Source organism: Pieris napi, chromosome 7 (assembly GCF_905475465.1).
Source record: "Pieris napi chromosome 7, ilPieNapi1.2, whole genome shotgun sequence".
In the NCBI taxonomy this organism is placed as follows: domain Eukaryota; kingdom Metazoa; phylum Arthropoda; class Insecta; order Lepidoptera; family Pieridae; genus Pieris; species Pieris napi.
Window position 1 is genome coordinate 3,229,051 of NC_062240.1, and position 15,285 is coordinate 3,244,335.

Genomic DNA, 15,285 nt, shown 5'->3' on the forward strand with positions numbered 1-15,285 from the left:
TGTCGGTTCCACCTGACTCCCCTGAGTCACCCTGCGTAACAAGTGTAGACATTTGAATTTTGAATATTAATAACATCATACATTCTAGCGGCTACAGTTAAAGATGGTCTCACGTTCATGTATGTAATTGTTGATTTTTAATTAACCCTAAAAATTTAGTGGCGTTACGTTTTAGGTCTGGACATATGTGTATCTGTTTCATTTTCATTGGTTTTTTCTAATAGGCCCCAGACTCTTCTGTCCCTGACACACGCCGTCGACTCTTTGTGTCTATGATCCGTTTCCTCGCAATTTTTTCCTTCACCGTACGAGCGATGAAATGCGCACTTAGAAGTCCATTGTTGTACAGCTGGGGATCGAACCTTTGACATCAGAGATGAGAGTCGCACACTGAAACCAGTAGACCAACACGGCTCTTTATACTTATTTATTATTTGTATATAATATTTTATATTATTATTATGAAATGCAATACCAATCGATGTTTTATCATTATCAAGCGCATACATGGAATCCCAAGCTTATATAGTGTTTTGTAAATTAATTATTTATGTTATGTAAGTAAATAAAAATGTACTGTTAACCTTAATTGTACGTTTATGATTATAGAGATATACATTCTAAGGTTTACGGGCGTAAATAGTTACGTTCTTAAACCAAATAAATATGCAATTATATATCGAAAACCGTTGTTAAAATCCATAGACATAAGAATAAGTTTTAATAATTATATAAATAAAACAATAAGAGCTCGATATTACATAGGACTTTTTATGTAAGAGAAATCGTAAGATTCTTATAAGCTTTCTGTTGTAACGTCTGGTTGTCATGACAACGACCTATTTTTGCTTCTGGCCAAGGTAAGGTGGTTAGTGAATCTACTACCAACCGTATAGTATACCTATATACTTATATAAGTAACCCTCGACATCCTTGGTGATCCATCATCATGTATGTATGTTCGAAGGTAAACGGTAAAAAATACCGCCTGGAAATTAATGCTAAAACCATCTTGAGCGCTCTAACTAAAAAACCGCATCTCAATCCAAAATAAATCAATCCACTCGTTTAGTAGCTACGATGCCACGGACGAACAATAACTCTTATAACTTGTAAATGTTTTACGTGTAACACCCCTCTTTTAGCGTCGGAGGTTAAAAGTAGAGTACTCCTTCCGCTCTCTAAGTCAAACTAACTTAAAAAACGTATAATAACATGAAAGCATATCATTACTTTTTATGTTCAAATCTAGATAATAAATTGTTAGAAACGAGTAAGGCCTGAAACGGGACTAACAAAATAGTTTGCACAATCGTTTAATTTCAAACAATGGTATTTTTTGCAGTAAAAACAATCAACACAAATACTAATATGTATTGTTAAATATCGAGTTCATTGAACGCAACCTAAAAAAATTATCACCTCATAATAACGAAAGAATCAAAATTAATAATAAATAATTATCGTTTTTTTACATCCTAAAATCATATTAAGTACTGCATTTATTACATATAAATCTTTTTTGTAACTTCACTTACCGACGCATCAGTTAATCATAATGTATAATAATAATGAAATCAATTGCTTTATTTTTACATCAAAACATAAAATGGCAATACAGCCAAAGTTAAGAGCATACAATTTTGAGGTTAGGATGACAGTAGGCATATAAAGTCTTAACTTAATTAACTTATACAACTTTACACAATTTGATCAGCCATGGAAATATTTAGACTAATTAATCTGGATTTAATTATTTTTACATTAAAGTAATGATGAAATAAATTTGATTAATAATATTTATAAAAATTATAAAAGCGACCTCTTTTAACATTAACGGTAACTACTATAACTATTCTAAAATGTATGTCGTCAAAATGTAATTTTGTTGGAAGCGCCATCTCTTGAAAAATATGTGTACTACTATACTGGCGAAAGTTTTAATAGTACCTAGAAATGTGAACAGATGGCAGCACAAATGAAACAGCGAATATGTAATTTAAACTACAGTAGAACCTCTATAAGTCGAACATCAAGGGAGACGCCAAAAAATTCGAGTTATAGAGTTTTCAACTTATGGAGGATTTCGACTTACGCGGATTTTGATTCGACATAAAGAGTTTGAGGTTTATTCTTATAAATTTAAAAAAAATTGAACACCTGACAAACAAAGCAAGCAAACACGTGTTTCCATGAGTCAAAAATTTATTATTGTATACTCCTAAAATGTTTTCTAAGAAACAATAGTGTACTCAGATTGTCGGCAAGTTCTTAAAGTCAGTAACTTATTTTTGTTCGAACAATAGAGATACATAATAAATTCCAAATGATCAAGTTGTAAAGGTTGTAAAATAAAACGTTCCTATGTTCGAGATACAGAGGTCAAATTTAATTTTTCGAGTTATAGAGTGAAAATATGTACCAAAATGGCTTGGAGGGACTCGGTGATTATTTCGATTAACAGAGGGTCAAGATTTCAAGTAATGGAGGTTTTGGTGTTTTAAGGGAAGGGAACAAAACATTTTTTCGAGATTTGGAGGTTTTTGACTTATCGAGGTTCGCCTTAACGAGGTTCTACTGTATTTATGATTTTGCTTGTATGCACGTAGACTTATTTCGTGAAGAACTTATGAAGTATAATTAAACTTTTATTATTATTATAACATTTCTGGATTTACAGTTATGAATAATATTGCTATATTATCCTAATTCCTAATAGGACGTATTCGTATAAATAATGAAAGAAGAAAGGTTTATTTTTTTACTTGAAAGACGTTTTTATAATTTCGAAGATTTGACATTGGATGTGAATTATAAATAACCTTACCTTACTAATTGTGAAATTGGAATAGTCGTTTTTCGGGTACGATTTAGGTAATAAAAAGCATTAAGTACTACTTTCTGTCCACAAATTAGATTAAAATGATTTGTAACAATATAGACCAAAGTGCCACGTTATTGCGCGGACGGCGTACATACATTGGCTCATCATCAACACGGTACATTAATAGTATCTCTATAATTATAAATATATCAAATACATTTAGATTTTTGTAAATCCTACAATTTAAAATATTTATTAAATAAATAGGACTTAACTGCAACTTAAAATACCTGTTCCATTCGTAAGTCAATTGTTTCTAGGTAAGAATATACTTCAAACAATTCCGCGTAAAGGAAAATTGACCTTATTGGTAAAGGTATTAAGTGTAAAATGAATGGCACTTATTTAGCGATTTTATGGTAATAAATCCAAAATTGGGCAAGTGCGTGGACAGGTTGAACAATTGTGTGTGAATAAAGGTGCCAGTAGCTTTAGAGGTAAATATTTTGGTCGATATTGTTCATTTACAATCGCCCAGGAGGGGGTCATTTTAATAAGTTAATGCTTAGTTATAATTCTTGACGTTTCTTTTGTACAGGTGTAAATAGGAACTATCTTTTGTTAACAGACTGTACAGTAGCAATTCTACGTGACAATGACACTAAAATAAAACATGAAATAGTTCTTATTACTTAAATAAAATCTATAAAACTATGGTTAGATGAGATTAATTTCCGTACTAAACCAATATTTATGAATAATTGTTCTTTGATAAATTCAGTTTTTTATATATTTTTTAAAACACAATTATTTATACTTTTCCGGTTACGTACTACATATTTTTACTACTATATATTTTTTCAGATAATCTACACTTCCAATGCATCCACGGAATGTACATCGTGTATAGTAAAAAGAAAATTACCATAAAGAGTGTCTTAGACACAAAAATCGCTGTACACAAGCTATGGAATGCTTCAAGAGTTAAGGGAAGAAGGAAGAAAAAATATATATATCGATTATAAATCCGAAAAATCCAATGTGGCATAAAACATGAATATCTTCCTATCTCTTTATTGTATTGGGTAAATGTAGACACAAAATCTCGTTTTTTTTTAATTTTAACTCAAGGTCTGCCAAGGATAGAGAGACGTGGAAACAATTGAGGGAAGGCCAATGTCGACAGACAACCTGACCAAAGTGGTTGATAATAAATTATTATTTGCGCTATGTAAATTAGATTTAAGAATACTACTGTTAAATAGGAATAGCATGTAAGTTAAAAAGGTCAGCGAATAAAGGGCTTTTATTATTATTATTCCAAAAATTCCAATGTGGCATAAAACTTGAATATCTTCCTGTCTCTTTATTGTATTGGGTAAATGTAGACACGAAATCACGTCTTTTTTAAATTTAAACTCTCGATTTCGTATACCCGTGACGGTCAGACGTGCCTTTATTCATCCCTACAGGTGTATCGGACGGACCGCCCAAGATATGCATTGTTTATAATTGTGCAAACACACCTTGCCTTTTTGTTAACAATTACACAGTAGCATATTGAATTGATAATTTAAAACAAAACTCTTTTGTTGATTTTTTCGACTGTCGACATATTTAAATGTTTGAAAGGTTTCGGACATGTAGACGTCCAAAAATTTTGAAAACTTGTGACTGGCAGAGTGGAGGATCCTAGACCTCAAGATCGACTTCGTACTGGTCCGATCACTTGATGGTAAGCCATCACCCAGGCCTTACACAAGACTTGGTGAGTAGAGGACATTGTGCGGCGACACTAACACGACCTTCAGAAATGAACAGCGCAGTTGAAGAAGAATGAGGGTTTTAATATTCTACAAAACTCGTATTCATGATGATATATGTTTTTATTTTATTATCACAAATTTAATGTTTAACAAAACCAATATAATATCCAATTTATTTGACGAAATTTAAACAATTTACATGAATAATTCCAAAACCAGTTACCAATGCAACTCATTAACTAATTTTTTTTTTTTTAAAGACAATTCACACCAATTGACCTAGTCAATTGCTAAGCTGGTGAAGCTTGTGTTATGGGTACTAGGCAACGGATATACATACATATTTTAGATAGATAGACATATAAATACATATTTAAACACCCAAGACCTAAGAACAACACCAAATGCTCATCACATCGATGTTCGCCTCATCCGGGGATCGAACCCGGGACCAATGGATTCGCAGTCAGGGGTACTAACCACTAGACCAATGAGTCGTCACTTGTTTGTTTAGTTTAATAATTTTTTTGTGTAATATTTGTATTCTCTTCGTGTATGTCATGTTTGCCTATAAGTGCTTGTGATAGTTTTTACCATGCAGAGAAAACCTGTGATCACAATGAATTTTCGTATTTTTTTTTAGCTAAGCAGCCTTTTGGAATTGACCGTAGATACTTCATAGCCGCAAGAAACAGTGAGTCCTAGAAGCAGGCCAAATAATCGGAAACGGTGTCTCGCGCTCTGTTTCTCTTCCGGGGCAAGGGGTTAGCACACCGAAGTTCTTAATCACCAATTTTTGTCCGTGACCGTGTACTATCCTTTTTATAAGTCTGAAATTATATTTAGTTGTACTTATATTAATTAATTAATCTAATTGCACTCAGCGAAATGTAGGTATATAAGAAAATAAAAAAATCAATGGCGCTACAACCTTTTTAGGTCTGGGCCTCAGATTTTTGAATCTGTTTCATGATAATTTTTAAATATAATAGGCAAGTAGGTGATCAGCCTCCAGTGCCTGATACACGCCGTCAACTTTTTGGGTCTAAGACGTGTCGGTTTCCTCACGATGTTTTCCTTTACCGTTCGAGCGAATGTTAAATGCGCACATAGTCCATTGGTACACAGCCGGGGATCGAAGCTACGACCTCAGGGATGAGAGTCGCACTCTGAAGCCACTAGGCCAACACAGGCAGGTATGTATGTATGCAGGTATAAGTTGTGTTATTATTGAAAACTTCGTTGTAAGAAAACAGTAAAATTAGAATAATTAAATAAGGCAAGCAATTGTCTTATCGCTATCGGGCGATCTATTCCAGGCAACCACAGTATGGAAAAATAAAATTGAATAAAGCAACAAAGCGTATAGATAATGTAAATGACTGTCAAAAGGAATCACGATAATGTCTTAATTATGTTAGGGATACGATGTGGACAGGTAATGCTTGTACAGTAGATATTGCAAGGAAGATGGAAGAGCTAATAATGCGCTTATGCGCATAGGAATGGGAAGTGAATTCCATAGCGTTACTGTGGAGATCCTAAAAGATTCGTACAGGATTTTGCATCGTTTATTAATTACGAATTTTGTAAAATAAGACAATCATAATTTTATTATATACGTATATTCCATTTTTTTAAATGGTTCAAAATTGATGCGAAACCGGAATATTGTTGTTATTCGTTTTCAATATAATAATTGTTTGTGGCGGAGTAACTAAGATGTCGTTAAATTTGAAATAACTATATAAATAAAAACAAACTCTCAAGTATATATTTTAATAAGTTTAGTCACATCCAAAAATAATAACAGATTTAATCTTAATAATAATGTATTCAAACACGTCATGGAACCTCAATATTACAAACCCAATTGCGTCCGAAACGTCAGTCCCACCACGTTATCTTCAAAGTACAGTGCGTACTTAGTTATCAATGCATCACATTTTTATCCCATCCATTAATCTGGTCGTGTATTAAGATCGTTGTTAACAAAAAGGCGTTCTATATATGTCTTAATGAGTTGATACTAGCCTACTTTGCATACATCGCACGCGTTTCGCTTCACGAACCACGTGGCATGCATTTGCACCGCGCAGCGTGCAGCGCTTAAAGATTATAATCGTTTAGTTGAGGTAAAATATAAAGCGCTGTAATGACACACTTATCGGCGATATGCGATTTGAATCTTATTGATATGGTTTGATTGTTTCTTAAGAAAAAGTGCTCTTTATGTTGGATTAATAAGCGTATTTATTGAGGTGATAAATGGTTTTTAATCAGGAATTTATTGTTATTTTAAGACGAATATTTGCAAGTGTCGATAACTAAGTAGATAAGTTAGTTTCTGAAAAATGTTTTTATTTTTTATTACACTTTATTATAAACCTTAAACGCGGGCTAAATTACAACAATGTTATATTACTGAAACCTTATAGTAACTTGTAATGGTCAGATTCGTAAACCTCAATTAGTTAAAGAATGATTTTCATTATTTATTTGCAAAATATTCAGTTATATTAATTAAAGCTTCTTACTGATTAAAGTATGTATTTAAGTAATATATATACTATACAAAATCTGATGTTAAAAACCCTGTCAAATTATCCAGTTCAAAATGAGTAACATTCAAGCAACACGCGACAATAATAATTAACTTTAAAAAATCTTTCTTAATAATTCGTTCCAGTATGATCACTTATTCACCCATTGTGCAAATCGCATGTGTTTCTGTTTAAAGACAATCTCATAATTACTTTCTTTCAAAACAAACAATTCAATATTATGCTCAGTATTGGTTTACGCTTTAACAAGACACATGTGGTATTTGAGGAGCTGTACTTTGTTTGAAGTTTTTACAAGAATATAATATACTAGTGGACCCGACAGACGTTGTCCTGCATGATATTTCAAGCGATTAGTAAAGCAAAGTATGAAAGTACCGACTGCAGCACCATCTGGCGGGCTGATTTGTGAATCTAAACCATTCCCAGATGCCCTTGAACACACACAAAAAATTTCATCAAAATCGGTCCAGTCGTTTGGGAGAAGTTTAGTGACTTACACACTCACAGAAGAATTATATATATAAACATTATATGAAACAATCAAAGTTACAATCAGTACATACTGACTTCGATTAGAAATAGAGAACTTATTTATATGTGATCAGCCTTTTAATTATACATTATTTTTCCTCACACAGAAGTGAAATATACAAAAATAAACTAGAGCATGATACACTAAAGACAAGCAACGCAAAATTTACAATAGATTCTTAATATAAAAGATATCAACGCAGCAACTACGTTCTAGTACGCTTATATTAAGGATATTATGTATATAAATATGTTTCTGGAATCTATTTGTTAACTTTTATAAGTTCAGATGAGATAGAGACAGGAGAAAATAAAAGCTAGCAGCAGGCTAACACTCGGGGAAAAGAACATTGGTCTAACGCAGTATCTGTAGATATTTTTTTTTTCTTTATGGCTCTGGCACGGTTTGTGCATTAGCCAGCGTCAAGTATAAGATTTTTATAATTCGCACTTGTAATTGCCATCCTCGGCCTAGAACGTATTGCTACGTTCTAAACCTTCACAGTCTCCTTTCTTAGGTAGCATACTCACGGCTTGCCTTAGAAATTCAACCGTGCCCTCCATGTACGGTTTAAGCACTCGCCCGGTACCGCACAACCCTCCCAAAGGCCGAGAACAAATTTAAATTAAATTAAAACTTGCCCTCGAACCGGGAATCGAACCCGGTACCCCTCATGTAGCTGCCACTTAATAAGACCGCTAGGCTAGTAGATACATTTATGATTGAAATTTTATATTTATATTTCGAATGCATACGTTAATCGTTGCACAGAACACTGTGGTAGGTAAAAAATAAAAAAATGTGGCCAGTTATTTTCTTTAATCACTAAATCAATATTAACAAAATGCCTTATCAGTCGATAAACAAGTTTATATGCAGCTACATTATGCAAATCTGTATTGTAGACTGAGTGTCTCTATGTTTATTGAATACATAACATAAATAATATTACCGTTATCTTGATATTTGGAACTAGATAAAATGCATTTTTAATTGAGATTATTTCTTTTTCTATTTTTTATAGTTTCACCCACATTAAACAATACCCTAATAAAACAAGTATCTTATCATATAATAAAATATTAATATGATAAATTTTAATTTAAAAATTAATGTGACACAACCCTTGTTATTTTGGTTGGTCGTTCAATACTTTCAACGATATCAACAAGTACTAATTTTGGTGATAGTAACAAACAAAAATATACTTAATATTGCTGATTTTTGTGGACAAAATAGAAAACGTTCTAACCAGTGTGATCATGGCACAGGTTTATTTTGAATAATAGTGACACGCGTCCAATAACTATTTATAACATTTAATTTTTGAATAACTAAGTTAAGATCTTACTGAAGATCAGTCCATGCTGTGGCGGCTCTCACTAAAGAATTTCTGAGTCCCATGTTCATACTTATACAGGCGTGGCGGCCAAATTTTTGTTATACTTAAACAAACCCGAACCGATAAATAGTTATATTGAAAAAGGTCCTTTCCCAAGTAAAAGGGCCTAAGGGAAGTACAGCTTTATTATCCTTTTGTAAAAGTTTTATTGAACGGTCTATCGTAAACAAAAGCTGTCCAAAATATTTTGACTAACGGTGTAACTAATTTAATTTATTGCACATTTGCCGCCACCATTATAGGTTTTATTGAGGTACAAAATTTTGGTCTCATTTCGAACAGTTACGATTTTCGGTAGCTTTATTTCTTGATATCAATCGAAATAATATTTCCTGGAAATTTTCATTAGTACCTACCGCCTCTTTTAATAATAAATAGCTACTTTATTTATATAAATCAATTTTTTAAAGAATCAAGGAATCAAGACCGCTATATGTGCCTTTAATTACTAAGCGTTCAGTGATGTAATGAATTAACTTTAAATCGTTGTAATTTATTTAATATAATGCCCATGGCTCTATAAGATTTTACCAATTCTTAAAAAGGTCAGCAACGCACTCCCGAGCCCTCTGGCATTGAGAGTGTCCATGGGTAGCGGGATCACTTACCATCAGGTGAGCCTCCTGCCCGTTTGCTCCGTGTTTCTTGTCCTGTGCCAAAGCTGCTGCTTTTCTCGCTCAACGAATAAATATCGCAATACAGCGAGGAAATGCGGCCAGCATTAAATGTTATAAAAACACTGCCACAGGGACCAAACTTTATTAATGTTTAAAGAACTTTATTTTTCATTACAAAAAGAATGTATTTTATTTACACAACAAACTTAATATGTATATACGAACGAGATACACGTCGCCACCAGCCGTCCGTTTAAATTTTGTATTTCTCAATTTTTAATTATTATTATTAAGTAGGTTAAAAATATTGTAGATACAGTATATTAGTGTTTTAGAAATTAATTTTATTTAGTTATATTTAAATCTAGAGCAATAAATTTGCATTTTTAATCGCAGCATAACAGACAAATTCGCTAAATATTAGGATTTAAAATTGAGAAATTCTACAAGTTTTACGACCATAAAATGTGTTATTTATTAGCATACCACGACTGGTTGTCAATTGGGGCTGACGATTCGCGTTGTTTACCGTTATACGAAATGAATTTATGGTTATCACAAGTAAATTTATTATTTTTTACAACAGAATTAATTAGGAAATAAGTTCTATGTAACTAATTCCACATATTTACGGAGCTGCGATTTGTATGAAGGCATATAAAAATTTATTATTGCATTACATGTTTGCATGTGAAACGCCCGGTGTGTAAGTTGTGTTAAATAAATAATGTTTTTTCGGATAATAAACAAAAATATATATTTTTTAATATGTTTCATAAGTCGGTCGGTAACTTTTGTCATATGTAAAGAAGTATTACGTTACAAAATTTACTGTTAATTAATTAACATTGAGAACGCCTTAATAAATACATATATTTTACACAGTGAAACCTTTAATCATTACATAGAGCATTGTTGCGTCTGTTTTGTTGGTCATTTTGTTCCTTCCATACTGTCAATTCATTCAATGTTCAACTTGCAAATGTACTATCCCTTCAAAAATGCTATAGAAGTTACGTAACCACTGTATTTTGTAAAATTTCAAGTGCGCAGAAGATTAGGTACTCAAATAAGCAATTTCAGCATAAATAAAATTTAATCTGGACCGCCTTTCAGCATTTAACTATGGCGATGTGGAAAATATAATTATTCGACTTAGAGCCTTCTTAAAAGGCCGGCAACGAAGTCGCGAGCTTCTGGCATTGAGAGTGCTCATGAGCGGCGAACACTTACTTAGTTTATGACGGTATCACTGAACATTAGATGAGCTCTAAATTATATGATATTATATATTGTAAATTTAACTTAACGTATCAAAAACTAACTTAAGTCAGTTCATTATTTCAATTTTATTTTTTCTCGATATTTAGCAATATTACGCAACTGAGAAGTCATAGGCAAAATACGGTTCTGATTACATCAGAAACCATGTTTGTTATCTGTTTTTGGTAATAAATAAAATTATTATAAAGTTTAGTCATTTATACAAGTAATGTTCTGCAAAGTTTAGACATTGATGGCTGAAAATAAAATAATAGCAGTACCTTCTGGACATTCATAATAATAATTTATTATCTCCCATATAACATTTACAACAAACAATAAGGTTTGAGGAGAGAAGGTATTGGGAGGTTGGTTTCCTAGGTAAGAACCTGTGATATGGATAACCAGGCTTCCATTCCAGAGCAAAGTCATATTGAGTGGTAACAAAAAGTACATACATATAGCCAAACAAATTTAACATTTTAAATAAGGAAAGAAAAACAAAATAGTCAACTAGTTAGAAGTTAGTAGAAATTTATGCACTAACGAAGGCGATAACAATCCACATGAGCTAAACGATTCTTATGAATTACAATAAACGGATTAAAACGTCTACAAAGATGTCAAACCTACAAACCTTCCGTCGCTACAGCCCACTTTTCATACGGCAAAAAATTAGGCCATCTTTTGTGGTTTCTACGAATGTTTAGTTGTGCAATCGTCCGTCTAGCGGTGTATCCGGATTTTTACCAATCAATTAACATATCACTTTATTATTATTTTATTTGGTTTAAACGAATCGATATAAATAATCAATATCAAGCTATATTTTTAGTTACAAACCAATTTTGATCTATTTGTTTTCTTGGTGTAAAATTGAATACTAAGTTATTAAGCAGTAAGAGCAGTGTTAGCCTAGTGGCTTCAGCTTGCGACTCTCATATCTGAGGTCGTAGGTTCGATCCCCGGCTGTGCACCAATGGACTTTCTTTCTATGTGCGCATTTAACATTTGCTCGAACGGTGAAGGAAAACATCGTAAGGAAACCGACATGTCTTCGACCCAAAAAGTCGACGGCGTGTGCCAGGCCCTGGAGGCTGATCACCTACTTGCCTATTAGATTTCAAAATGATCATGAAAAAGATTCAGAAATCTAAGGAGACCTAAAGAGGTTGTAGCGCCACTGATTTTTTTTAGGTTATTACGCGGGAGTAGGTACTTCATTGCTGTGCTTCATGTGCGGTGTATATGTCACCGTAAAATTGTAAAAACCGTTAGATTGTAATCTATCTCGCGAGATTGTAAACTGTCGAAAGATTGTGAACCTCAACGAACTGCTTACAAATTAACGTATTATTATTCGGTAGTTATATGAAATTGTTGGGAAGTAAAATTAATCTGTAATTGACCAAAGAAGTTTGAATGATAACTAAGTTAGTGTAGTACAATCTACCGAATAATAATACGTTAAACTGTAAGCAGTACGCTGAGGTTCACAATCTTTCGACAGTTTATAATCTCGCGAGATAGATTACAATCTAACGGTTTTTACAATTTTACGTTAACATATATACGCCTTGCCTGATTCCGGCTCTCCAGAATCTTTACCGGCTGCCTGCAGCTTAGAAGCTCTCTCTACTACAGGGACTAATATTGTTAAATGTATTATAGTATACGTTATAATATTAATTCTTTGATGTAAAAGGCTCGTTCGTTTAAGTATATTTCTTTTGAAGTTATAAAAGTTACGAATTAAAATAAATTCTTGTCGCCGTACTGCAATTAAAAAGCTAATAAAAACCTTAATAAAATATTTATTTGTTATTTATGGTCTTTGCTGATTTACAAGAATCTTTAAAGCTTCCTAGTATTTACGTCATTTGCAATATGTATATGACAAAATCATCTTTGAAACCCTTCACTGTCAAATATGTAAGTTAGACTTTATAATAATAATGTACTATCCTATTTACTCATATTTAATCACTCATATTTGTGTTGTCTATCCTAATTACTCATATTTGTGTTGTCTATGCTGTCTTAAAACTAACAATCGAATTTCAACTTTTTTTCATTACTATTTTCACCGATCAATCTCCTTCGTGCCTTCGTACCTTGTGCCCAGTTGGCACAAATAAAAGCCATTAAAAAAAAGAAAAAAAGACTTTATATAGAAAAAATAGGCAACTCTTGAAATTAGATGTAATTTTGTATAACGTTCCCGAATACTGGTATTATATGTTACGTTGAGTTAAGTTCGCTATAGATCCAACCCCAGTCTAAAAAAAAGGTTTGTGGTTATTTCGATTTATATTTATTTTAAGGGACAGCTCTGAAAACACCTGTAAGGTTCTAAGCCTAAGTTTTGCTTATATGTTATAAGCAAAACACAATTAGCACAAGAACGTAAACTTAAATATCTCATACAAACATGTCCAATTAACTACAATGCTTAAAGCGTAATCTCATTGTTGCTCGCGAATTATAGACTTCGCGATCTGAGTCATAGACAAAAAGGTATCTAGTGGAGATGAGCGAGCACAAAGCAACAAAGAGTAGATCGGTGTCAGTATGTCAGCCAGTCTATCATTAAATGATGCCGAATTCAGCGCGCCCGGACCTGGTGTATAGCCCAAGTGATTAACACAAGCGGAAAAAGGAAAAGAAAATAACAAATGAAATTTACTACGAACACATATGATTTGTCTACTTAATTTGATTTGAATGTCTCTGAGTTTACTACCAATTGTCAAATCAATGACGTGGAACGAATGAGTGAAGTGGTACAAAACTCACCACCACTTCGTTTAATCGCCAAATATTTTGCAACCATAGCACCTTCCACATGACAGATTTAGTTGTGATAAAACTATTAATATTGTTTTCTATGTGACTTAAATAAAAACACAAATAATTAGTATCTACCAGCAGTGGGGCTAGTGAAATAGGTACGCACATACATCCAGTAGCGTATTATCGCTATACACACACCAGTACATCAAAGCTTTTTTTTATAGAACAAACGCTCAGTTGTGGAACGACGGACGTCGAGGTGATAGGGGTGGAATTTCGTATTCTGCCTCGACGTCCGATGATGCAACTCAGCTGCAGGTATTAATCCGAACAAAAGAAAGTGAAGTGAATCACGGAATAAATTGATATTATATTACATATACACAAATGCAAATAAAACAAAAGTACTACTTGTCTTGCTTTTACACCTTTACTTGCTTTTACAGCTTTATTAATCAATTTGAAATATATTTAATACAGAGTGTTGTTTTAAGTATATTTTATTAATAAGTTTGTCCAATTAAATAAATTAATTTCATCTCTTTAATATTGACACCAGTCTAAACGCGACCACACATGCCCGGGACCAATGCATTATACTGTAAGTCGATTGGCGATCCATCTATCATGCCAATGACGGCTCCTGCACAGCGCTGATACAACTACTACGTAATTACTTCATGTAGTAGAACACAGTTCTATTAACTCAGATGATACAAACAATATTTTCTAGTGGCAGCAACTTCCATGTTGGGTAGTTGCTTCCATTTATTTTATTTAAAAAAAATCACTTTAATTTGATAATTATATTTTTTATGTATAGTTGTCTGACTGTTAAGACGTCGCATTCTGAAGAAAGATCGACTGTAGGATACCGAATTAGAATGTATTTAAACATGCCTTAGAAGCTTGAGCGTTTTCAACTGGAAAAGTAATAAAAATCGCACAAGAACACCTACTTGCATATTAACCATAATAATGAATAAAACTAACATAGAAACGTTGTAATAATATCCGGCGACGGAGTAAATATGATAAAGACATAATATATGGAATAGATAATATTATAACCAATGGCTGCCAAAAGTTAAGTTTTAAGTTAAACAGAAATGGATACTGAACTCACAAACAAACACATAAGCCATTCGCGTATTTATTATCATATAAGTTACTGGTAGTTTAGTTAGACATAGACATAACATTTATTACTAACAAAACACACACGCAAAAACACACAAAATAACAATAATCAAAAAAATATAAAACATAATGAAAGGTAACAATTTTTTTTCTTTTAAAGAACTAAGAACGTTTTAAATGCGTGTGTGCTGTGGTTGTAATTTGCCCTGGCTTAGTTAGACTGTTCCACTCACAGCAGCTAGTTTGCGCCTCAGTCGCAATAAAAGAAAAAGAATGTAAAATAATAATACTTAGTACAAAAAAATAATACTAGTAAAAGTTAGCAGTGTAAGTAATGAAGTCTTATGTAAGTTTAAGTAAAAATAAGAATAATTGTTAGGA